This window comes from Sus scrofa, chromosome 4 (genome assembly GCF_054392235.1).
Source record: "Sus scrofa isolate SSC_HxYL_T2T_F1_AM1 chromosome 4, Sscrofa_HxYL_maternal_Yorkshire_Landrace_v2.0, whole genome shotgun sequence".
NCBI classification, from domain to species: Eukaryota; Metazoa; Chordata; class Mammalia; order Artiodactyla; family Suidae; genus Sus; species Sus scrofa.
The window spans coordinates 61,051,282-61,077,145 of NC_139386.1; the positions used below are offsets into that span (position 1 = coordinate 61,051,282).

General features: G+C 41.9%; 1 long non-coding RNA gene across 2 annotated transcripts in view; it reads left to right on the forward strand.

Annotated features, from left to right (window-relative positions):
- Positions 1–1,267: 1,267 nt before the first annotated feature.
- Positions 1,268–25,864, forward strand: part of LOC106510039 (uncharacterized) — an 86,413-nt gene continuing 61,816 nt past the window's right edge. Inside the window, exon 1 of one of the 2 annotated variants that reach the window (XR_014843663.1) lies at positions 1,268–1,403. This is a non-coding gene — a long non-coding RNA (uncharacterized LOC106510039). The remainder of the gene's footprint in view (positions 1,404–25,864) is intronic. The other variant, XR_002343240.2, reaches the window with a different exon arrangement.

Below are 25,864 nucleotides of genomic sequence, written 5' to 3' on the forward strand. Positions count from 1 at the left end.
TAAGTGTAAAGTGTAAGCTTAATGGCTTGACTTAGATACATCATGAAATGATAACCACAGTAAGTTTAGTAAATATCCATCATCTTGTATGGATACAATTTTTTTTTTTTTAAATGAGGAATTCTGATTGTGGCTCAGCAGTAATGAACCCGACTAGTATCCATGAGGATGCAGTTTCCATCCCTGGTCTTGCTCAGTGGGCTAAGGATCCTGTGTTGCCCTGACCTGAGCTCTGATTTGACCCCTGGTCTGGGAACTTCCATAGGCCTTGGGTGCAGCCCTAAAAAGCAAAAAAGAAAAAAAAAATTCTCTTGTGATGAGAACTCTTTGGTATCTATTTTCTTCACAATTTTCGTAGGTATCATACAGCAGTGTTAATTATAGTCATCATGTTGTACATGACATCCCCAGTACTTATGTATCTTATAATTGGAAGTTTGGTACCACAGCTTTGAATTCTGAAACTGTGCTGAATCACTGGTGCTATGTACCAAATTGTGTCCTCCCCTCTCCCAAATTTATACATTGAAGCCCTAAACCCCAATGTGAGTGTATAGGGAGACAGGGACTTGAGGAAGTAATTAAGGTTAAATCACATCCTAAGTGTGTGTATGTGTGTGTGTGTGTGTGTGTGTGTGTTCCTAGACACAACGGTGGCCTTATAAGGAGAGGAAAGAGAACCCTCCCCCTTTCTCTCTCCCCCCATCCTTCCCCCTTCCTGCCCCCACCCCACACTGTAAGGACACAGTAAGAAGGTGACTATCAAAAGCCAAGGAAGAGAGCTCATGCCAGGACCCAACCATGCTGACACCCCTCTCTTGGGCTTCCAGGCTCTGGAGCTGTGAGAAAATTAATGTCTGTTGTGTAAGCCGCCTAGTCTGTGGCATTCTGTTACAGCCACACAGGAACACAGCTAGTTTCACACTCTTCACTAGCTTATCTGAGTTCTGAGTGAGGAATGAAAGCTGGAAATCCTCCCCAGTGAGCATTTTTAGGTAAATTGGCACCTCTGATGCTGGTTAAAATATCAAGTCTTTGAGGAAACCCTGTAGATGGAGAAGTTAATGCAGGGTCCCTTCAGGAAGAATGTGAAGGTCACTTCCACAAGCATGGTTTTGAGACTAGCATATAACAAGAAGTACACTGCCTTGTCCCTTCCTCCCTCCTCTTCTGTCTTCTCTGCTGCTGTACCACATACAGCATTCTTCCTACACTTCCTCACCCAAGACTGTGGAACCCTTAGGAGGCCCAAGACTGTGGAACCCTTAGGAGGAAGTCAGTAAGACCTGACACTTCCTAACTGTGCAGCTTGGGTAAATTTCTGAGCCTCCAGAAGCTCGTTTTACCAGCCATAAAGCAGACTGTTGTGAGGAATAAACAAGTGATAAGAAGACACCTGGCCCGTAAGTAAGAGGTGTTGCTATGCCCTTTAGGACGCGCAGCGTCTGGGGTGTCCCCTAGGTGGGGAGGAGCGGTTCCCTCAGGCCTGGCAGCTGTGTCCTATTCCCTGAGGTCATCGCACAAGTTAGAAAGCCCAGATATCCCACCGCAATTAGTGGTGACCCCATCAGCCCCCACAAGTGAGTGATGCTGAGCGGGGCAAGGACCTCCGCTCCTTCCCAAGAGTTCAAGCTCCCTCTCCTGAAGCAGAATGAAGGCGCTGGTGAAAGAAGCCATTTTTCAGTGGCTGCTGCCGGCTTGGCTGAGAAATGTTTGGCAATTTACAAACCACTGAACCGGGAGAAGTAGTTTAGTCAAGGCCAGGGCAGGCTGGGGTTGATCCATGTGCGCTCCTGTTCAGTTTCAGGTGAAATGGCTTTAGAAGTTAAGTGTTAGTATCTAAGCAAATTGGATTAAAAAGTCCACGTTGAGGTACACATTAAATAAAAGAGACATGCTGCTACTTAACCAAAATGAATTTAGTTAGCTTTCGAAGTCTGACCTAGACGACTACGCCAGGATTTCATCGCGGCCTCTGGGTTTTGCACCAGGCTAGGAGGTTGCACGGGCATCTGGTGTGGGCCAGGGGCTCTTGGGGCTCCCCGGAGGAGGGGATACGAAGCCGCGGGGGAGCCCAGGGAAGCGATTAGAAGCGGCCACTGCCGAGGGCTGCGCAGGGCTGGAGGCTGTGAAAGAGCAGCGGCTGCCGGGCGGCTCCGCGCCCCGGCTCGGCAGCCGCCGCCGCCCCACACACGCGGGATCACTGGGGAGCTGACGTTTCATTTACCGACTGAGCGACTCTGAAAAAGGCCCCTGTGCCCAATTACCGCGGCGCGCCGTCTGCTCGGCGGCGGGCTCAGCCGGGCGGGCGCGGGCGCCCGGCGCTGCGGGGGAGGGGAAGCCTTTCCAGGGAGCCTGCCCGAGCGGGACGCTGCTGTGAAAAACAGCCGCCACAATGCCGGAGTCGTCACCCGGTCACCCCTGACAGCATGGGAAAGCGCCGGCCCTGCCGCGGCCGCCCCCCGTCGCCCGCGCGCCGACCCGGGCCCGGCAACCAAAGGATGCTTGTCTCCCTCGCCGCCCAGCGGTTCAAGCGCCCATCATTTCTCAGGACCTTTTTCCTTTCCCTTTTCTTTTTCTTTTTTTTAAAGGAATGTGCCAGAGGCATTCCAGAGTCCAAAAAATTAACAGATGAAGCTTGGTTTTCAATTTCTCCCGCCCTGGTCCCCGGGCTCGCACTAAGCAGTCCCCAGAGGCGGCCGCTGCACCCGCACAACGTCGCCGGGGTCCGACTGGTTCGCTGCCAGTGCTCAGCCTCCTGAAGCCTGAGCTCAGATCGAGCTGGGTCAGAGTCCGTTTTCTCCAATTAGAGATCGTATTTGAATCTTCAGCTTCATGGATTTGTGCCGAAAGATTTCATATTAAGAAGGAAAAGCTGCATTCCACCACGTAGGCGGGAGGCACCCTAATCACCGGATCGGTTAACCTGTTTACCAGACACCTGACAGGAAGGTGGCCTGGGGGAGGGAATAGAACAAAGGGCTGCAAGTCAGGAGCCTTGGGTTCTGTTTCCAGCTTCGCCACAGAAGTCCCCACCTCGCTTTTTCCATTGAGGGAGCTTGGATAAAGGCGTTTTGAGAAAGCTGCATTGAGAATTAGTGAGATAGTATCTGTGTAGAGCTCTGCGGTTCTTGAGGGAAAGTGCTGTGTAAATATAACTTGCTGAGTTAGTTATAATCGTCACCATCCTGGTTGCTGTTAATCTTGACTTCCCTTCCTTGTCTGTTTTGGCATCATTACATAACCCTTTATGGATATGCGTGTGCCTGCATGTGTGTGTGTGTGTGGGGGGGCGGTGGAATGGGATCTGGATTCAGAATAAAAATCCACCCCTAAAAAACTAGTAAAGCCAGGTAAGGAACAGCCTGGGAAACCCCGAAAGCTTGTTGGAGGAAGGTAATCTCTCAGTTTCAACTCAGTTCTGTATTTCACATTTTTCTCTTTCTGTACTACATTAATTTTCAAAAGACTCCACTGAATTAGCATCAAAATGAAAGCTAAGTTTTTTTTTTTTCTCTCTCTCTCTCTTTGTGCTTGCTTGCTTGTCCATATTCAAATGGGTAGGTCTACATTTTAAAAATCGTAAAAGATGTGAGCAGAATTTAAAGTAAGAGAAACAATTGCACTGAGTGAAGCATCCACTAAACATTACTTTATTTCCTGTCGACAACAAGGAGTTAACCCATTCTCTCAGTCCAGTGATAAAGCTTCGTGTTGGGCTGGGGACAGACCCTCTTATCAGGATAGTATTCCACTTAGCCTCTGGCTGGGCTTGAGTAGTTATCTTGCTTTCAGCCATCCTCCATTCCTGTATTGGTGTTGCCCCACCCACTGTAAAGCTGCCATATCAGGTAGAAATTTCTGGGCTGATTGTGCTTTTAGTGTACTTTCCTACTGTGGCCTATGTGGCTGGTGCTTGCATTAAAAAAGAAAAATAGGAATTCTTGTAGTGGCTCAGTGGTTAACGAACCCGGCTAGCATCCATGAGAACTTGGGTTTGGTCTCTGGCCTTGCTCAATGGGTTAAGAATCTGGCGTTGCCATGAGCTGGGGTGTAGGTCACAGACACCGCTCAGATCCTGCATTGCTGTGGCTGTGGCATAGGCCAACGGCTACAGCTCCAATTAGACCCCTAGCCTGGGAACCTCCATATGCAGGTACGGCCCTAAAAAGCAAGAAAAGCAAGCAAGCAAGCAAGAAAAATAGACAACAGCCTGATAAATCTGTTAATCACAGATACTGCTACACTTTGAATAAAAACTTTGTGTTCTGGATTGGGGTAGGGTATTAAAAGGTACCAATTACTGTGTACAAAATATATCAACTACAAGGATATATTGCACAGTACACAGAATATATACATGGCCAATATTTTATAATAATTGTCATGGAGAACCTTCAAAAATTGTGAATCACTGTGTTGTAGACCTGAAATTTGTATAATATTGTAAATCAACTCTACCTCAGTTTTTTTTAAAAGAGGAACTCTGTATTCTAAAGATTTAGGCTGAAAGGGCTGTTGATTTTTGCATAGGACTTTACCCTCCTAAAAATCAAATAAATCAACTTAATGCTTTCTACATTACAGGTAGAATTATAGACACCTGACAAGAAACACATCTGTCCTTTTACTCTATTACATGTTCTTGAGCGGCCACATGATTGGCAGTAATTTTCATTTTACAAAGTCTAAATTGGGTTCAGATCCTTGAGTCCCCAAGTGACAGAGACAGGCCCCACTGATGAAGTTACTCCGTGTATGAAAACTAATCATTTAGGGAAATCACTAAGTGTAGTATTGTCCTAAACAAGTTGTGCTCTGTCCATAGCATTTGATGTAAAAAAACCAAACCAAAACAAAATAAACTCCTCCACTGAAATTTCAGTTAAGTGCAAGTCCTGTAAGTTATTATGAGTGTACTGAATTGATCAGAAAAGTTAAAAGACATAATCTCTGTATCTGGTTCTGCCCCTAGTGTTACTTGCCTTGCAGAAAGTCACTTCACTGGTCTCTTCCCATTAATGAGTGCAGGAAAGCAGGGCTGGTCAAAATGATGCTGGAGATGATGAGGATTAAATGCTTTATGTTCTCTTATAAGGAAATGCTCTCACTCAAACAATGACTCCTCCCCGAACACACACAAGTTCTCATCAAATTAGAAAGCACTTAATAAAAAAAACCAAGAAGGCCAATGCACTAAAGGTTATATACGTTACTATTAGGATATTCCCACAAGCTTCCACTTAGAAGCTTTTTCTTGAGGTACAGCTCTAACGTTATGGGGTTTTTGATTTTCCACCCCCAGTAGACAGTTAAAATGGGGAAGATAGATTACCAGCTGTAACTGATACTCTAAAAGAAAATCTAAAGCCCAAGAAAGAAGTGACAAGTAATTAAAAAAGAAAAAAGGGTTGGAGTTCCCATCATGGCACAGCGGAAACGAATCTATGAACCGTGAGGTTGCGGGTTCGATTCCTGAACTTGCTCAGTGGGTCAAAGATCCAGCGCTGCCATGAGCTGTGGTGTAGGTCACAGACACGGCTTGGATCTGGCGTTGCTATGGCTCTGGAGTAGGCTGGAGGCTACAGAAATGATTTGACCCCTAGCCTGGGAACCTCCATATGCCGGGGGTGCGCCCTAAAAAAAAGACCAAAAAGAAAAAAAAAGTCATCTGCAGCCTTTGTGAATGTGCCCAAGCTTTTCAATACAAAATATCTGCAGGTCATCAGTATACATCAATATAAATGACAACAATTATGAACTTTTTTTAAAGCATCTGCAGCATATTGAAGTTCCAGGCTAGGGGTTGAATTGGAGCTGCAGCTTCAGGCCTACACCACAGCCATAACAACAGCAGATCTTAGTCACATCTGCAACCTACTCCTCAGCTTGTGTCAACGCCCGGATCCTTCACCCACTGAGCAAGGCCAGGGGTCAAACTTGCATCCTCATGGACACTATGTCGGGTTCTTAACCCGCTGAGCTAAAATGGGAACTCCTGTACTTTAATCATTAATGTGAAACCATGCTTATTGCACTCTGTTGAGTAATTTTATAAATCACTATTTATAAAAATAGTAATTTTTGTAATGATTTTGATTTCAAATAGATAGTTTTAGCACTTAATGGAATAAGCTTCAGTTGGTTGTGAAATGTACAAGCAGAATTCCTTACTTCCAAGAATGTTAGACACTCAGCAGGTTATGAAATCAACTAGTATCCATGAGGATTTAAGTTCTATCCCTGGCCTTGCTCAGTAGGTTAAAGATCCAGTGTTGCCATGAGCTGTGGTGTAGGTCACAGACGCATCTCACATCTGGCGTTGCTATGGCTATGGCTGTGGCTGGCAGCTGCAGCTGCAGCTCTGATTTGACCCCAGCCTGGGAACTTTCATATGCCACAGGTATGGCCCTAAAAAAAAGAAAGGAAAAAAAAAGTTAGACAAATGAAGCATTGCAATGGGAAAAAGTAATAGCGCCTTAGTTTTACATATTATTTCAATGGATGCCCTCCAGTTAAACTCAGACTAACAAGAGATGGTTGGTTCAGTCAGTGCTGATTATGGGAAAGATTATCATCTACTAAATAATTCAACCCATGTCCTCTTTTCCTTGGTTTTCTATCCAAGAAGTATCAAGGCCTGGTTTTGCTTAGTTTTTGAAATCCCCATCCAGACGTGGTTGGCTAAAGACCATGTTAGATTTGGGTCACTGCGTTGTCTGTGTAAGTCATTAAGGGTTGGGATGTAGTTTGATAAAATCACAGAAAATGTTTGGGAAATGAAAATTAAGAATTGACCACAAGAATTACATGGGAAATTACACTAGAGATACATGGAGCACATCAGACCACTATTGGTTATGGTCCGACAAAAAGAAAAAAAAGATCTGGATTTCTCTAGAGAACTCAAAAAGAAGGAAACAAGATCATAAGAACTTGGTTACTCCTGAGCCATACAAAGATGAAAAGGAATTATGTGAACGTAAATATAGCTTCAGAAATGAAATTCTGAGATTAAGATTTCATTTGGCTTAGCTCAATTTTAAGGATAGCTAATGGTTGTTTTCAAAATTGATTCTAATGCCTGAATACTTGAATTTGCAAAAACCTGGGAAATTTTTTGTGTAACATCTAATTTAAAAGGGAAAAAAAAATCTCATCACTTGCCCTGGAGTAATAGTCAAAGATTTGGTAATACCTTAAAAAAAGGTGATGCAAACCACAATATGCGATTCCTTGAAAAAAAATTATGTGCTTCCCCTCTAGTCAATAATACCTATTTCAAAACACGCTCAATAAAACCCTCATCACAAGAAAAAAAAATTGTGACTCTGTATGGTGACAGATGTTAACTAGACTCACTGTGGTGATCATTTTGCAATATATACAAACATTGAATCATTTAGTTGGACACCAGAGACTAATATAATGTCATATGTCAGATATACCTCAATAAAATAATAAAATAAAAAATAAACAAATAGTAATCCAATGAGAAAGATATTTATTATCTTCTTTTTTTAAGACAAGGAAGCTAATGCTTAAAGAGGTAACTTGCCCTCATACACGCGGGTAGTAAAAGTGACATAACTACTCTTCAAACCCAGGTCTGTGTTTTTTTTTCTTTTTTTTTATTGCAGTATAGTTGATTTACAACATTGTGTTAGTTTCAGGTGTATAGCTCAATGAATCAGTTATGTATATAATATAACAATATTCTTTTTCAGATTATTTCCCCTTACAGATTATTACAAAATATTAAGTATATTTCCCTGTGCTGTATAATAGGTTCTTGTTGGTTATCTACTTTATATACAGTAGTGTATACATATTAATCTCAAACTCCCAATTTATCCCTTCCCCCCTTTCCACTTTAGTAACCATAAATTCGTTTTCTATGCCTGTAGGTCTATTTCTGTTTTGTAAATAAGTTCATTTGTTTTCAGGTATTTTTTAGATTCCACATATAAGCAGTATCATATCATATTTGTCTTTCTCTGGTTTATTTCACTTAGTATGATAATCTACAGGTCCATCCATGTCACAAAAAATGCAGGTAACATTATTTCATTCTTTTTTATCACCAAGTAATAGGTCTGTGTTTTTCTAAAGGCTGCATTCCTCCACAGGCCTTCCTGAACAAGTAAAACACTCCATTGGCTTGTACCGGCACACAAGTCCTTAGGCATCTACAAATGTGTGCACTATGTTTTGAGACTCAATATCAATGAAGTGTCAGAAATTTGGAATTCTTTTTTGCCCTCTCTTTTCAACAAAGACTCAAACTTTTCCAAGTAAATATCCATCTAGAGGTGTAGGTGTCTGCATCTCCTTTGTTACTGCTAAGTTGCTTAAAATGCAGTTAGAGATGCCTGCTGAACAGGAGCGCAAGTTAAGAGACGTATTCTTTCTGCAACTCAGAGAGGAATAGTTCTGTGTAATTGGACGAGGGGCTGGTATTGTATTCTGACACAGAAAAAGGATTTGGAGACTTTTGTAGTTGTGTACTTTCTACCCCTTTGTCTAGTGGTTTGAGAAATTCTGAGACGTACAATGAGGTAATAACACAAAGTTTAGGTTGGTGAAAAAGAAAATTAGGAAGCACTTAACCCATGGTATCAAATTTCCTTATTTTCTTTTTCTGTTTTTTTTTAGATCTCCTTTCCCCATGATTTCTTTCCAGATAATCTTGTTTGTTCCTCAGTGAGCTAACATTTTAACTATTCAAACTTCAAAAATAAATAGGACTGCAATTCTCTTCCCACCTCTTCCTTCATCCAGTGTTGGTGGGAGAAGAGATGGGAAAATCAGAAAATAGTTTCAATGTTTTATTTAATGTAATTTTCATATTTAAAAAAACTTCATAGTGATAAAACCTCAAGGGCCAGGCATAAAACACACATTAAAAATAAATTGTAAAAGGTTTCCTTTGAAATAAGAGAACTTCTGGTGTGCCTGGGTTCGGGGCTCAAGGTTTCTGTGTATTTGACAAGAATCCAGCCAAAGATAGATTCATTGGTCCTGTTTACATCTTTCTAAACAAAAGTAATTAGTCTTAATTATTGGGATAAGATAACTCACATATCTTGGTGTTCAAATATACATCTTATAGTTGAACATTCCAGAATGACTTTACCTAGAAAATACTATTGAAGGGATCAAGTGTTGCCCCTCTCCATTTTTCTCACTTTTACTCTCAAAAGCAAAAGAGAGAAGATAGGATTAGAATATAGGGCCCATAAGCCCAATATAAATGGTTTTTGGTAGACAGTTCTGAAGTGACTTTCTAGAAGATGGTAACTGAGAAGCTGCCAGTTATAGAAGTGTTTGGCCGTAGTGGAGAAGAACCCCAGTAGGTTTACTTTAGAGGATCCTCTGAGTGTTAGGGAGTTAAAGGATGCAATTTAGAAACAGAATCAAAGCAGGCAAACATGTTTTTATTTCTCATTTCCCTACATCATAAAGTTGGGGCATCCAGGACTCAAGCCTTATACCTTTTATCTGCTCATAAACACTTCCTCCCCAAGTGATCTCATATGGCCTTATGGCATTAATCCCAAATCTGGATTTTTAGCCAGAACCCTTCAAGAACACCAGCCTTTTAAAGAGGTAAATGTATACGCCTTTATACCATTTACTCAACGTCTACTCCATTATGATGTCTGGTCAGAATTGTAAAACTTAGTAATGAAATTCCGATCCCTTTTGCCTTCATCCTCCTACAGCCTTCTGTCTCCATGTTATTTGGCTATTTGCTCAGATCCAAGATCTTGGAATCACCCTTGACTCCTATCTTTAATGTACATCCCATTTCTGATTTCACAGTAAACACCTCTAGTTCTACCTTCAAAACCTATCCAGACTCCCACCACCTCTCCCTCTACCTCTATCATCCTGGCCCAGCCCACCATCATGTGTCACCTGAATTACCGTAGTAGCTTCCTAGGTGGTCACCTTGTTTCTACCTTTGCTTTCTTATGGATGTTTCTCAACATAGAAGCCAGAGTGATCCTTAAAAACCAGTTACATCTCATGATTCTGCCGAAATGCTCCCCTTCACCCAGAGTAAATTCTGACATCCCTGGAATTGCCTGAAAGGCCCTACAAAGTACTACTCCCTTAGCTCCTGAGCCTCACGTCTGTTTTCTCCATCAATCCCTCCATTCCAGCCACTCCAACCTTGCAATTCCTCAAATTCACCACTGTCACTGGCCTCAGGGCCTTTGTACTCACCAGTCCCTCTGCCTGTTATGCTTTTCCACCCCTGCCTACTTAGATATCCACAAGCCTTGCTCCCCCATCTCTTCACATATCAGCTTCTCAGAGTCCTACTGTGATCACCTAATTTAAAATTTCAGCCACTGTCCCATACTCCCCTCCCCTTTCCTGTGTTAGTGCTCTCCAAGCTCTCGTGACCATCTGTTATATTACATCATACAATTACTTGCTTTATTGTCTATCTCTCCCCAACCCTAGAAGGGAAGTTTCATGAGGGCAGGGATTTTTTCCTACTTTGTTTTATCCATTTCTGTTTCTCCAGTGCTTGGTACCTCTAGGTTGCTCATTATATATGTATTGAATGAACAGATGAACGTTTTAGAACCAGTAAACTCTCTAGTTGGGGATGGTACCAGCACTTCCTAGCAATTCTGCAATTTCTCTCGATACTCCTCAAAATCAACTCAGAAAGACCCCTTGGGCTAAACTTGTTATGATAGTTGAGATGAGATTCATCAAGGGAAACAGCGATCATAACACATTTTTGCAAAGCGTCTGACACTGAAACACTCTGTGGACATTATGATAATCCTCCCTTCAACAAATATTTCATAGGTATCTACTATGTGCTTTGGTGCACATGGAAAAGAAAATAAAGAGACACTGCCTATCAAGAAACTTATTTTTACTTTGGAATGGATTAGCCATGAGATCCTGCTGTGTAGCACTGGGAATTATGTCTATTCACTTATGATGGAGCATGATAAATGTGAGAAAAAAGAATGTATACATGTATGTGTAACTGGGTTACCATGCTGTAGAGTAGAAAAAAATAATGTATCGGGGAAATTAAAAAAAAAAAACCTTATTTTTAGTAGGATTTCTACCATTTATAATACTACATGAGGAGATAGATACCAGAAAGATCATAACAACACATCGTTCTTAGGGTAGAGTGGATGGAGAAAGTATTTTCATTAGCAGTGGTCATGAAAATCTTTAGGGAGGAGCAGATATTTGAGATGAGTCTTGAAGTGCCGTTAGGACTTGACAAGTGGAGACAGACACCGGGGTAGAGAGAAGCTATTATCCGAACTTGTGAAAGTTTATCATCCTTAGAAGGTTTTCCTTTGGTGGGGTGGGAGTAGTTTTGTTATATTTCTGTCATTTTTGGTTTATCCGAAGTTTCATTTGGCCAAAAGGGGTTCTCTCCCCTGAAGAGAAAGCATGTTAGTAAGAGGAGTAGGGGTCCTTTCACTAACATTAAGTATAATACTCAGACACTCAGAAATTCAATTCAGCAAGTACTTACCTGGTGTCTAATTTGTACAAGGTTCTGCATGGATGAGGGGTATTGAGGGTGGGTAGAAGGAGAAAGAGGATGTCCCAGGAGCCACAGGATTGGACTGGCTGCATTTTGAAAAGGAAATGAACTTTTCGTGGATTGGTGAGGGTGCAAGACACACAGGAAACAATTAAAGTGCAAATGAATGGTGTGAAGGGGAGAGAAAAGGAAGACAAACTGATTTTCCAAGAATTACGCTGGTACTGGCAGAAAAGAAATTTAAGATACAGGTAGCAGAAGGAGTGAGCTGGGTTCAATGCAAGCATTTTTCTGGAAGCATTTCATTTCTATCTATCTATCTATCTATCTATCTATCTATCTATCTATCTATCTATCTATCTATCCATCCATCCATGCATCCATCCATCTTTCATCTACCTACATACTTACCTTTCTATCTAGGAAGATAGGGAAGGGAAGGAGAGTGAGGAGAGGGAATGAAAATGCAGTGTCTTAGAGGATCTGATCTTAGAGATTTTCTACCTTCCCCTGAAGTTAATACAAGTCACTTTAAGGCCAGAGAACAGATCAGCGCAATAATAAAATGTCTCAGAGGCTACAACTATATAAGACTAGTTTTTACTCATTTCCTGTGGAATCATCATCAAAGTGTTTTAAGATTGGAAGAAGTGTTAGAGACCGTCTAGTCCAATCTCCTTTGCCTAAGTGAGAAAATTGAGGCCAGAGATGAAGTGATTTTCCTAAGTCAAAGAGCCAGCTCCCTGGAGTGGGCTCCTGGTCTCTGGCCCCAGTCTGCTGCTGTTTCCCTGCACTGCTCCATAAAATGCAAATCTCACTTCTTACTTTTCAAAGTGATGATAATTTTGCATTCTACTTCATGAAGTATACCTCTTTGTTTTGATGATCATAAAGATCCTGTGGTTTTTGTTTTTACGTAATTCCAACATCTTGCTGTGTCAAACCCCAGTTTGAGAAGCTTCACTCTACACAAGACACTGTTTCCTGTTCTGCAAACAGAATTGCTACTTGGTGATCCAGGTCTTTGGGTTCTTCCTGAAAATAAAGACTTCTGTTTTTAGTGAGATTTCAGTTTCATTAAGGCCTGATCTTGCCTTTTATGAGAGAAAGTGAACCTCCTCATCCCATTATAGGCGATGGGTCCCTGAATATTCATGCTTCCATTCAGTGAGTATTTGCTATGCACCTACTGTATGCGAGGCACTATAGCAATGGGGAACAAGACAGACAGGCTGCCTGCTCTTGGGGAAAGTACATCCTTGAGAAGAGAGAACTAGTAAACTAGGAGCAGACCCTCCTAACTTGCATCACACCTTACATAAACTCCACATCATGAAAACAGAGTGAATTCTTCTGTCAAGGTCATTGGTTGGCAAGCAAGAAAAGAAGAAATTCATAAAGTAAATCTCTCAAAAGCAACATTGATAGAGAACAAGCTAGTACTTACCAGTGGAAAGAAAGAATCAGGGAGGGGCAATGTAGGGGCAGGGGATTAAGAGGTACAAACTATTATGTATAAATAAGCTACAAGGACATATTGTATAACACAGGGAATAGAGCCAACATTGTATAATAACTATAAATGGAGTGTAACCTTTAAAAATTGTGAATCACTATATTGCACACCTGTACCTTATATAATATTATATACCAACTCGACTTTAATTTTTAAAAAAGATTTTTATCTGTTTTTTTTTTTTAAAAGGAACATTGACCTGGATGTATTTTGATTCTTCCAAGATAAGTAAGGCTTTAAGGACTTTGAGATGAGATGGTCCACCTCGTTTCATCCTATGTTTTCAAAGATGGCAGAACTGAACACACAGGATGTTTCCAAGGTCATCTGGCTAATTCATACCCAAACTAGGACTAGAACATGGGCCATCAGAGTCTTTCCTCTCCCCAAATCTCCCCTTGGAATTCTATGGCCAAGTGTTGGTTGGGGACACTCTGAGCACTAACTTCCTGTGGTCCCAGCAGAGGCTGAGAGATGCTGATTTCCTAGGGGGGGCTGGTGAACAGCCTACCCTTGCTCTGACTTCTTCACGAAGCAGGAAGTCTTCCTCCTTAGAACCAGAATCTGAGCTGCTCCCTTTTTTTTTGAATTTTGAATCCTTACCTTTTCCTTTTCAAGAAAAGAGAACAGAAGCTGGACGTGTGCCTCTTCCATGCTGTCCTAACGGTGTCAAACCCATCACCAAGAGTAAACAGCTACAGTAGGTGAAGTGGGATTAAGATAGTCCAGCAAATCCCGGCGCCCAGGCCCTTTTAATGGTTGGACTGAAAGGTAGAACAGAAAACACGTTGCCTAATGCTGCATTAGCTGCCTAGTGCTTTATCTATAGACTGAATACTTTCATCTATTTCATCTAAGCGTGGAAGATAAGTGTCTCTGAGCCCAGGGTACAGCCCATGCCCAGACACTCAAAGGCTGATTATTGTTAAAGATTATGTAAAAAGGCTGTTGGAAACTAAAAAAAATCAAATCACAGAGTTCCGTTTGTTCCTGTTGTCAGACTGAGATAGCAGCCAAGAAAAGAAGGAAGGAAAGAAAGACTAACACCCTGTCAGATAGCACATGAGTACATCAGCGTCAGCCAAACAGCTCCATCTTTCAGTTACCACCAACCACGCTCCTGTCAGCATTGGTCCCCAGGAGCTAGTGTTCTCAAGAGCCTGCGCAGCGCTGGTTTGGGAACTGGTATGAGGTTCCAGATTCATGCTTTCTTACTGCATGGCTGGAGTAGGAGGTGCTCCTTCTATGCGTCTGCCTTAGTTGAGGGCATCTTGTCCACTTACTTGCCCATAGGTGACCCTGTGTCTCCCTCCTCTCCTAGACCCTGTCCCTTGTCTGGTCCTGCTCAACCTGTCCCCAATCCACCTCCTTCTCTCCACCTCCAGTTCCACATCCCAGTCCGAGCCACACTCCCCTCTTGTGCTGAACTTCCATAGTATTCTCCTAGCTGATCTTCCAGCATCTAATCTTGATGTCCTTGCTAATCCATCCTTCACTCTGCAGGCAGAGTTATCTTTTATTTTATTTTTTTTATAAGCCAGCACTTGTGGCATATGGAAGTTCCCAGGCTAGGGGTTGAATGGGAGCCACAGCTGTAGGTCTATGCCACAGACATTGCAATACTGGATTGGACGGCATCTGCAACCTACGCTGCAGCTTGTGGCAATGCAGGATCCTTAACCCACTGAGTGAGGCCAGGGGTCAAACCTGCATCCTTACAGAGACATCATCAGGTCCTTAACCTGCTGAGCCCCAATGGTAACTCTCATAGTTACATTTTAGATTAGGATAGGATTAATATATACACACCACTTTATATAAAATAGCAATAAGGACCTACTTATAGCACAGGGAACTATGCTCAAAATTTTGTAATAACATATAAGGGAAAAGAATCTGAAAATATACATACATGCACACTCACACACATGTATAACCGAATCACTGTGCTGCACACGTGAAATTAACGACATTCGAAATTAACTATACTTCAAAATATATATATATATTATTATTTTTTTTTTCGTCTTTTTGCCTTTTCTAGGGCTGCTCCTGCGGCATGTGGAGGTTCCAGGCTAGGGGTCTAATAGGAGCTGTAGCTGCCGACCTACGCCAGAGCCACAAGCTGCATCTGCAACCTACACCACAGCTCATGGCAACACCGATCCTTAACCCACTGAGCAAGGGATCGAACCTGAAACCTCATAGTTCCTAATTGGATTCGTTAACCACTGAGCCACAACGGGAACTCCAAAATATATGTTTTTTAAAATAAATTTTTGGAGTTGTGGCTCAGTGGGTTAAGAACCCAACATAGTGTCTGTGAGGATGCAGATTCAATCCCTGGCCTCGCTTGGTGGGTTAAGTATCCAGTGTTGCCCTGAGCTGTAGTGTAGGTCACAGATTCAACTTGGATCTGGCATTGCTATGGCCATGACCTAGCCCAGCAGCTGCAGGTCCAATTCAACCCCTAGCCTGGGAACTTCCATATGCCATAGGTGCAGCTGTAAAAAAATTTTTTTAATAATAAATAAACCTTTTAAAAAGTGCAGCCTAATTGGTTTAAAACCATCAGTGGCTTTCTGCTGCTTTTAAGGTCAAATCCAAACTCTTCAACGTGACTTTCAGAGTTCTGCACAAGGCCAATCATGCCTTCCTCTCTGTCCTCATCCCTCACCCTGATGTGTCATCTCCGTTATTGCAGGTGTGTCAGCCACTCTGATACCCTTTCCTGTTCTCAAAAGCTTCATTCTTTACTGCATCTGAGCCTTCAGTAGATAGTTTTGCTTTGTTTTGTTTTGTTTTTGACTGGAGGGCACTCCCACCTCCTGGTTTAAATAATTCTTTTATATCTTTTAATTCCTGAGAAAGAGTTTCTCTGACCTCCTTTCTAGGTCTGTTATATGTTCTCTTAGTACTTAAGCTTTTTCTTTTCTTTCTTTTTTTGTCTTTTTAGGGCCACACCCTCAGCATATGGAAGTTCCCAGACTAGGGGTCCAATTGGAGCTGTAGCTGCCATCCTACACAACAGCCACAGCAACACAGGATCCGAGCCACGTCTGCAACCTACACCACAGCTCATGGCAATGCCAGATCCTTAACCCACTGAGTGAGACCAGAACCCTCATCCTCATGGATACTAGTCAGGCTCGTTACCACCTGAGCCACAGCAGGAACTCTCCTTCATGCTTTTTCCTTATGCATTTATGAAGCATTTATTCAGCACTTATGAAATAATTAAATAATTGATTTGGTATTTGCTTAACATATCTTTCTAAGAGATGATATGATAATATATACTCACAATGAGAGCTTATACTATCTGTCTGTCTACAGCACATAGGGCAAGATTCTCAGCACGAATGAATGGGAAGACATCCTCACCTTACCATCACTAGTCAATATACTTCTTAAGGTCAGGAAACCCCTTCTATCCTGGACCCAGCCCAGGACCTACAAATATCAGAAGGGCTGAATAAATTCTCCTCAATGGATTTCAAGTCATCAGGTTACTTATTTGAATGTACAACTTCCAAAAGTTTCTCCTTGAGGAAATCCAACTTAGTAAATTGAATCTCACAGTGACTTTGAAAAAATTGATTTATCCTGAATCTGTTCATGCCAGTTCTTAACTCTATCTATTTTGCTAGTGTAGCTCTTCATTTGTATTTTCGTAAGTAAATGGACTTGGGGGAGCATTTCAGGGGAGAATCAATGAGAAGGGGGCACAGGAACACCTTCACAAGGTCACCACTGCACAGTTTTCTTCCTCCTCACTAGCTCCCCCAACCTTCCTCCCTCCTGAAGCCCTCCAGACTTCCCCCGACTCTCTTACTTCTGGTAGAAGTTACTCACTAAGAAGGTGTTTCAAGCTGAAGCTCTTTCTCATTTCCACTTGGTTGGATTTTCATCTGGCATTCTCTTCTTTCTTCCTTTTCACTTCTTCATGCTCTCCTTCATCCTATTATCTTGGAATAAGTGGCATTTTATTGTTTTCCAAAATTTACTCTCCATCTTAACCTCAGCTCTCCTGTCTCCCTTAAGAGTTTGATCTCTTTGTTGTGATTTATCTCTTTTATTTTCAGTTTCTCTCTCTCCACTGGTCCCCCTTTCACTGCCTACACACACGCTCTGTTCTCAAAAATCCCCCTGGGTCTCCACTTTTATCATGATTCTTTTTTCTACCTCCAATTACTCTTCTAGCTCAATTTCTTTTTTTTATAGTCAAGTCCTCAAAAGAGTTGTCCACACTTACCACTGCTGCTTTCTTTCCACTGCTACTTTTATACTCATTGCACTATTGTTTCTGATATCTCTAGTGAAAAAGAAAACCAGATGAAATAGAATGTCATAGTGACCTCCAAATATCTAAATTAAATAAATAACTCACATTCCTGAGTAAGTGATATTGTTGTATACTTTGAATAAGAAATCATATTGGGTACACAATGAGGCAGAGACATCATTCCTCCCTTCCTAGAGCCCAGAGGTGTAGGAACTAATAAAGACTAATGACACTAGAAAGTAATTGCATTATTTTTATTTTATTACTCAATGAATTTTATTACATTTATAGTTGTACAATGATGATCACAAACCAATTTTATAGCATTTCCATCCCAAGCCCCCAGCACATCCCTCTACCTCCCAACCTGTCTCATTTGGAAAACATAAGTTTTTCAAAGTCTGTGAGACAGTATCTGTTCTGCAAAGAAGTTCATTGTGTCCTTTTTTTAGATTCCATGTGTTAGTGATGGCATTTGATATTGGTGTCTCACTGTCTGACTGATTTCACTTAGCATGATAATTTCTAGGTCCATCCATGTTGCTGCACATGCTGTTATTTCTTTCCTTTTAATGACTGAGTAATACTCCATTGTGTATATGTACCACATCTTCTTTATCCTTGCTGCTGTCAATGGACATTTAGGTTGTTTCATGTCTTGACTATCGTATATAGTGCTGCAATGAACATTGGAGTACATGTATCTTTTCAAGTCATGGTTTCTCTAGATAGATGCCCAGGAGTGGGATTGCTGGATCAAATGGTAATTCTATTTTTAGTTTTCTGAGAAATCTCCATACTATTTCTACAGTGGTTGCACCAATTTACATTCCTACCAACAGCGTAGGAGGGTTCCCTTTTCTCCACACCCTCTCCAGCATTTATTGTTTGTAGACTTTTTGATGATGGCCATTCTGGCTGGTGTAAAGTGGTACCTCATTAGTGGTTTTGATTTGCATTTCTCTAATCACGAGTGATGTTGAGCATCTTTTCATGTGTTTTTTGACCATCTGTACGTCTTCTTTGGAGAACTGTCTATTTAGATCTTCTGCCCATTTTTGGATGGGTAGAGAGTAATCTTTTTTTTTTTTTTTTTTTTTTTTTTTTTTGTCTTTTGTCTTTTTAGGGCCACACCTGCAGCATATGGAGATTCCCAGGCTAGGGGATCAAATCAGAGCTGTAGCTGCCAGCCTACACCACAGCCACAGCAACATCAGATCTGAGCCTTGTCTTCGACCTGCAGCTCACAGCAATGCTGGATGCTTAACCCACTAAGCGAGGCCAGGGGTCGAACCCACCCCTCATGGTTCCTAGTCAGATGCATTTCCACTGCTCCACGATGGGAATTCTGAGACAGTAATTACGTTATGGAAGTCCCCACAAAATGTGATGAAACCGTGACACTGTCTACCTAGAAAAGATAGTAAATGCTTCACTAAGAAGTCAGTCCTTCAGCTGAGAGTTGCGGGAAGAAAAGGAAATCGATAAGGTTGAAAATTCTGGAGTTCCCGTCATGGTTCAGTGGTTAACGAACCTGATTGATATCCATGAGGACTAGGGTCCAATCCCTGCCCTCACTCTGTGGGTTAAGGATCTCGAGTTGCTGTGGCTGTGGTGTAGGCCAGCAGCTATAAGCTCCTCTTCGACCCCTAGTTTGGGAACCTGCATATGCAACGGGTGTGGCCCTAAAAAGACAAAAGACAAAAAATAAAGTAAAATTTTAAAAAAGAAAATTCTAAGTGCTCTGAGGAAGGAGAGGCCAGACCCAGTGACAGAGGAAGAGCAAGAGAACTTCCAAGGGATGGAGACAAAAGAGGTCATCAAGGAATTCTTGAGGGAGGCAATCCTTGATCTGGAAACTCTGAAACGTGGATCTGAAGTGGACATTTTGGAAGTCTGGTGGCTAAATACCTTGAAGGAGTCCAAGTCTAAAAGATGGCTTTCATTTTTTATTTTTTTTGTCTTTTTGCCATTTCTAGGGCCGCTCTTGTGGCATGTGGCGGTTCCCAGACTAGGGGTCTAATCAGAGCTGCAGCCGCTGGCCTACGCCAGAGCCACAGCAACATGGGATCTGAGCCGGGTCTGCAACCTACACCACAGCTCACGGCAATGCCGGATCCTTAACCCACTGAGCAAGGCCAGGGATCGAACCTGCAACCTCACGGTTCCTAGTCGGATTCGTTAACCACTGCGCCACATCGGGAACTCCCAAGATGGCCTTCTTATAGAAGGCCAGAACAAATGTCGTCCCCAAGTGGGAGGCCTCCACTGGTTTGAAGGAATGCCATGGAGACGGCACCTGTACAAGTGGCATTTCCAGGGAATTATCAATTAGATTGCCCTTCCCTCTAGTCACATGTGCTAAGTGTTTTTACTGAATGGGGAGAAGACAGACAGCAAAAGGTTAGAGGGCAGGCTCTGAATTCCCTTCCCTTGCAAACTGTCTCCAACTGCTCCATGGGATTTTATCTGCCCTAAATGAGGGAGGAACAATGTAGCCAAACAGGACACCCTGGGCCACCTTGTTTCCATGTGTTTGACTCATAAAATGAACCATGTTGTGTACCTTTTCCATATTGTTCCCTTCTCCCTCTCCTTCCCGCTCCGGGTCTGCTGGCGGAGAGAAAGGGAACAATATTCCACTTGCAAGTGAAAAGAGGACACGCCAGGGAATAGTTTAGAAATGGAAACAATGCCCCCAATAAAGGACTTGTTCTTGGCTTCTCCCTCTCTGCACCCCACCGTGTTTTGGGGTTTTTTTTGTTTGTTTTGCACTGCGTCAAGACACTGCCCTTGATCCACTGACCCAGGGTGCCAGGAATGGTTTCTCTTAAGTGGTTTTTAAGTTTTCAGCCCTTATCGCTATCACTTAGAACATCACACGTCAAAAAGCAGGATTGCTCTAGGATACAAGGACGGAAAGCTAACCCAGGAATACAGATGACTAGGGGAAAAATGATTCAGATTTTTGATCAGGGGAAAAATGATTCAGATTTTTGATCAAGAGCCGGAGCCTCGCTGTTTTTCTTAGTCATGTTGTGACCGCTGTGGGATCAGTAAGGAAAACATTCCCAAGTGTTGAGTGAGGCCTAATCCCTGAGGGGAGAACACAAAGGACAAGGGCCTGCCTCAGGCTGGCAGCCACAGATAAACAAGGCAAAACAATAAACAGTGGAGGTGAACCAGGCCGGAGGAGGAAGAATTTAATAACCGAGGGCTCTTTTGCCAGAAGAGAATGGCCCCCTTCGCAGACACCTGCCAACTCCTTTTCAGCCAACCACTGGAAATCATGGGGAAGGAAGGCCAAAAGTGGTTCTTTATGCCCTAAAATCCTCATCCAGGTCGTGCTGTTTCCTGGCTTCATGAAAAACATTTTGTTATGTGACATGTAACATAATGTTTGAATGAACTGGACTCCACAAATACCTTATAAATGTACTTTATAGTTTTCCTTTTTTTTTTTTTTTTTTTTTTTTTTTGGCCATGCCCACGGCATTGGGAAGTTCCCAGGGAAAGGCTTGAACCAGAGCCACAGCAGTGACAGTGCAGGATCTTTAACCTGCTGTGCCACAAGGGAACTCTAAATATACTTTAATTTCTTTAATAATCTAAATGAATACCTTTGGTCTTCAACACACTTGCAAACTTTGTGAGGATGGGGACTAAGTTACTGGGCCTTATGTTTAATTGAGGCATAATTAATAAATATGAACATAGAGGGATCTTCAGTGTTCAATATGATGAGTTCTGGCAACTGTGTACCTTCGTGTCATGTGACCACCACTCACGAGATACAGACTGTTTCCATTTTTCCAGAAAGTTCCTTGTGCCTCTTTTCAATCTTTCCTCCTGCCCCATCCTCAACAAAACAACCACTTTCTGATTTCTGTCACTGTAGGTTAGTTTGGCCTGCTCTTGGCTTTTCTAGAAATGGAATCAGATGGTGTGCAGCCTCTTGTATCTAACTTCTTTCCCTTTAACATGGTGTTTTTGAGAGCCATCCACGTGGTGTGCATATTAGTAGTTTGTTCTTTTGTGAGCAGTATTCTATTGGATGACCAAATTAAAATATACCCATTTTCCTGATGAACATTTGGGTCATTGATACTCCTCTTACCAAGAAGGCTCTTTCTGTGATGTAGGTCTTCATTTCTACTGGGAAATATCCAAGAGTGAAATTGCTAGTTCATAAGATAGATATAAATTTAATGTTACAAGAAACTTCTAGTCTTTCAAAGTGATTGCAACATCTTACATTCCCGCTAGCAACACATGGGAGTTTCAAATATTCTATGTCCTCAAAGATACATATCGTGTGTCTTTTTGTTTCAGCATTTTAGTGAGTGTGAAATGGTGGTATCTCATTGCGATTTTTAACTTGCATTTCCCTGCTGACTATTCACATGGTGCATTTTTACATGTTTTTATTGGACAGTCTTTTTTTTTTTTAATTTTGTGAGATGTCTGTTCAAATCTTTTGCCCTCTTTTAAAGTAGATAGTTGGTCTTTTCATTGATATTGTGTAGGAGTGATTATGTATTCTGGATATGTCTTTTATCAGATACATGTATGCAGTTATTTTCATTGTTCAGTGGCTTGTCTATTAATTTTTTTTTCCTTTTGTCTTTTTAGGACCGCACCTGTGGCATATGGAGGTTCCCAGACTAGGGGTCTAGTCGGAGCTGTAGCCGCTGGCCTATGCCAGAGCCACGGCAACGCCAAATCCGAGCCGTGTCTGCAACCTACACTACAGCTCACGGCAACACCAGATCCTTAACCCACTGAGCAAGGCGAGGGATCGAACCCGCAACCTCATGGTTCCTAGTCGGATTCGCTTCCCCTGCACCATGACAGGAAATCCTGTTCATTTTCTTAATGCTGCAGAAAGTTTTAATTTCAGTGTAGTCTGATTTATAATTTTTTTCTTTTTTCTTTTTTTTAGGGCTGTGCCCACAGCATATGGAATTTCCCAGGCTAGAGGTCGAATTGGAGCTACACCTGCCAGTTTACACCACAGCCACAGCAACACAGGACCCAAGCTGCATACGCAACCTACACCACAGCTCATGGCAACACTAGATCCTTAGCCCACTGAGCGAGGTCAGGGATCGAACCCACAACTTCATGGTTACTAGTCGGATTCCTTTCCACTGCATCACGATGGGAACTCCTATAATTGTCTATGGTTAGTGCTTTTTATATACAGTCTAAGAAATCTTTGTCTGCCTCAAAGTTGTAAAGATATTCAGAGCAGATGCAAACTATTATAAATAGAGTGGATAAACAAGATCCTATTGCATAGCACAGGGAACTATATTCAATATCCTGAAAGAAACTATAATAGAAAAGAAAAATAAATAAAAAATAAAAGTCTATGTTTTCTTCTAGATGCTTTATGATTCTAGGTTTTATGTCTAGGTCTATGATCAATTGCAAATTATGTGTATGACATGAAACAGAGATTGAATTTTTGCCAGTATAAATATTCAAATATTCTAACAACATTTAATTTAAAAAGAAAAAGACTTTCCTTTTTCTAGTGAATTCACTTGGCACCTTAATTTGGAAATCAACAGACCATGTATATAGATCCTGGACTCTATGTTCTATTTTGCTGTTCTCTTTACATAGTCCTATGTTATTACTTATGTGTTTGCTTCTAAATTCAGAACTGCAACCCTCTCACATTTCCCGTGTGCCGAACCCAAGCATATGGTCATTGACAGTATCTTACATTTGTCTAGAGTTTGATCCTTTTCAAAGCCTTCTATATGCTTATAATAGTGTCTTAGTAGCATTAATAACTATTAAATACCTGTGTGTCCTAGTATGGCTCTCTGCTCCTCCTATACGTTTTTCCTTGAATGCATATGAACCCTTTTACATAGTATTGTCTTCACTCTATTGATGAAGCTGCTGAAGCGTAGTGTAGTTGAGCTACTCTAGCTTACCTAATATCACCTAGCCAGTAAGTCCTATATCTAGATTCCAAACTAGTTCTATGGTCTTATGAATTTTTTCCACTACCCCTTACTGGGGGTACAGTGAAGTATGATAATCTACTTTTAGCCAGATTGTGCTCCTTCTAAACAATTTAGAAAGTATATTGTTTTAAGGTAAAATCTTAAGTATATTTTTATGTATTGGGCCAGTGCTTGTGTTGTTTTATCCATCTGCACATGGGTAGAAATCTTTGAACTGGTGGACCAAAGCCATTTGACATGAAATCTAATTGCTTATTAAGTAGCAAAGAATAAACAGAGCAGCAAATGGGGATGGATAAAAATGGGAACTGTCTGCATTTCTTATGAATCCAGCTGATGGTGGAGGGTTGGGGCGGCTTCTGTGAGCATCCTTACTCAGCCTGGCTCAGGCACTCCTTTCCCTACTCCACGCTACAGGTGGGTGGTTCAGTGGGTCCCACACAATGAGTAAATGGTCTGAGCTCCCTTTTGCTTTCTTGGGCTCATAAGTGACTCTAGTGAGATGGGAGGTGGGAATCTTAACTGTCTCTACTTGGAACTGCTGACTCTCAAGTTTTAGTAAAAAAGACAAGCAAGCAAGCCAAAACAAAACAAAAAAACAAAAAACAAACAGAAAAAAACCCCAAAACAAAAAAAGCAAATAGAGCACCAAAGGCATTTTCAAGAGAAGCCTTCTGTAGTTACTGAAAGTATTACAATCAAGAGCTTGGCTCCTTGCATTCTTTGTAAGGTTCATTGCCTAGAGAAACAGTTTGGCAGCCTTGAGGTTCGTCGCCTTGAACAAATAGCAGCTTGGGTGGGATGGCTCACACCTCTTAATCAGTCCCAGCAGCCAAGGAGGATAGGGGTCAAGTGCACAGGAGGAGTAAAACCCACCTGGTCAAACTAGTTTGACTTTTTAAAGGAACCTGAATCATATGTTTCTTTTCACTTTGATAACATGTCTGGACTGTCATTTCAATGCCACCTTAGACTGAGGAAAGTCTTCTGAGCTACTAGATTTGAAAAAAATTAACCAGATACTGGTTTGGAATTTTTCCAGCAGCAATGACAAGTTAGATTTCCATTCATTCATTTATTTATTGCTAATCCAACAGGGATTTTAAAGGAAATGTCTTGTGCAAAATGCTGCCTGGTGAATATTTATCATCTCTGCATTATTGTCCAGATTATTTTCTTCCATTCTTAGAGAAACAGCAGGTAGAAATAACGTTATCACCTTGAATGTAATTCAGTTGTAGGATAGAGGAAAGACAGATCAGTTAGGATGTTTGAACTTTAAAACATATCTAGAAAGCAGACTATAATTATTCTTATGGTTCTAGTTCAACACTGAGTTACCTTAGAATAGTAACCTATAGATTTTGATAATATACATGCTTTAATAACTCATCAATTTTTTTTTATTATGCAGACTGTTATGGTATCGTATCTTTTGGGTAAATGTGAGTACATCATAATAATATTTTTTTTTTTTGGTGACATGGTGGGTATTTGAGGTTATTACAAGATATTTGCAGACACTTCATTTTTTAGTTTCAATCTTAACAGTATTCTCAGTTTCATAAGTTGCTCAACTGTGTATATGAATGTAAGCCTGAGTGATAGACATATCTGACTTCTTCTAGTTGGGGGTGGGGGTAGCAAGAAAGATATTAAAATTTCTGCAAAGTTTCTCCTAAGTTTTAACAAATAACAGCATGCCAGGTCCATCAGTCAGCATAACTGGTTTGTGGAAGTGGCTCTACCCTCTCATATCGGCTCTCAGTCATTTTCCAAAATAATTTTCGGTTTCTAGTTAAAGTACTGTTGCCATGCCAGGACCCTGAATTATGGCAGATATCTGAGGCCAGGACGAGGGACTGCCAAGGCCAGGCTGGGAATGGAACAAAGGGAGAGCCAGACCCAGGAGCTGGCAGGACCTCTGAGTGCTTAGAAACTAGCAGTTAAAGATGGAGCCTGGGGAACAGGACGATTTGCAAATATAGAGGTGCCCTTGGCCCAGCAAGTCAGGAGAATAGTCAGGAGGCATTGGCTGCCAGCGGCAGGGTGGGGGCCGGGTCGCTGGAAGTAGAGCCCATTTCTTCCTCTGCCAGGAAGCTCTTCCTATGCTTCTCACTGGCCATTTCCAGGTATGCAGTTCCCAGGTGTGCTGAGCCGGGCAGCCAGCCACATGGGGAGAAGGCCAGCGAGTTCACCTCCAGAGAAAGGACATGTAGGGACCTGCCCGGGGTGGGGGCGGGGGAAGAACTAGGTGGGAGGTGGCACAAGTCTTCTTACTCCTGGTTCTGGCTCCTTCTCTTGGACCTTGGTACTGCTTCTGTTCTGGAAAGCAATTCTGTGGTGCCCCTCCAGCTCTAAATAGATGAGTTAGTTGCAAGGCAGGAAGTTGAATAGCTTCAGGCTTTAGTCTCCTGGTTATTCTGGGGTTGTTTGATGTTAGCCCTTCTTTGAGACCCAGGCTTTGAGAAGAGCTTATTCTTTTTCTGTGACAGAGAAATGACCAGGACACAGCCATATTTTAAGTTCCGAGGGCC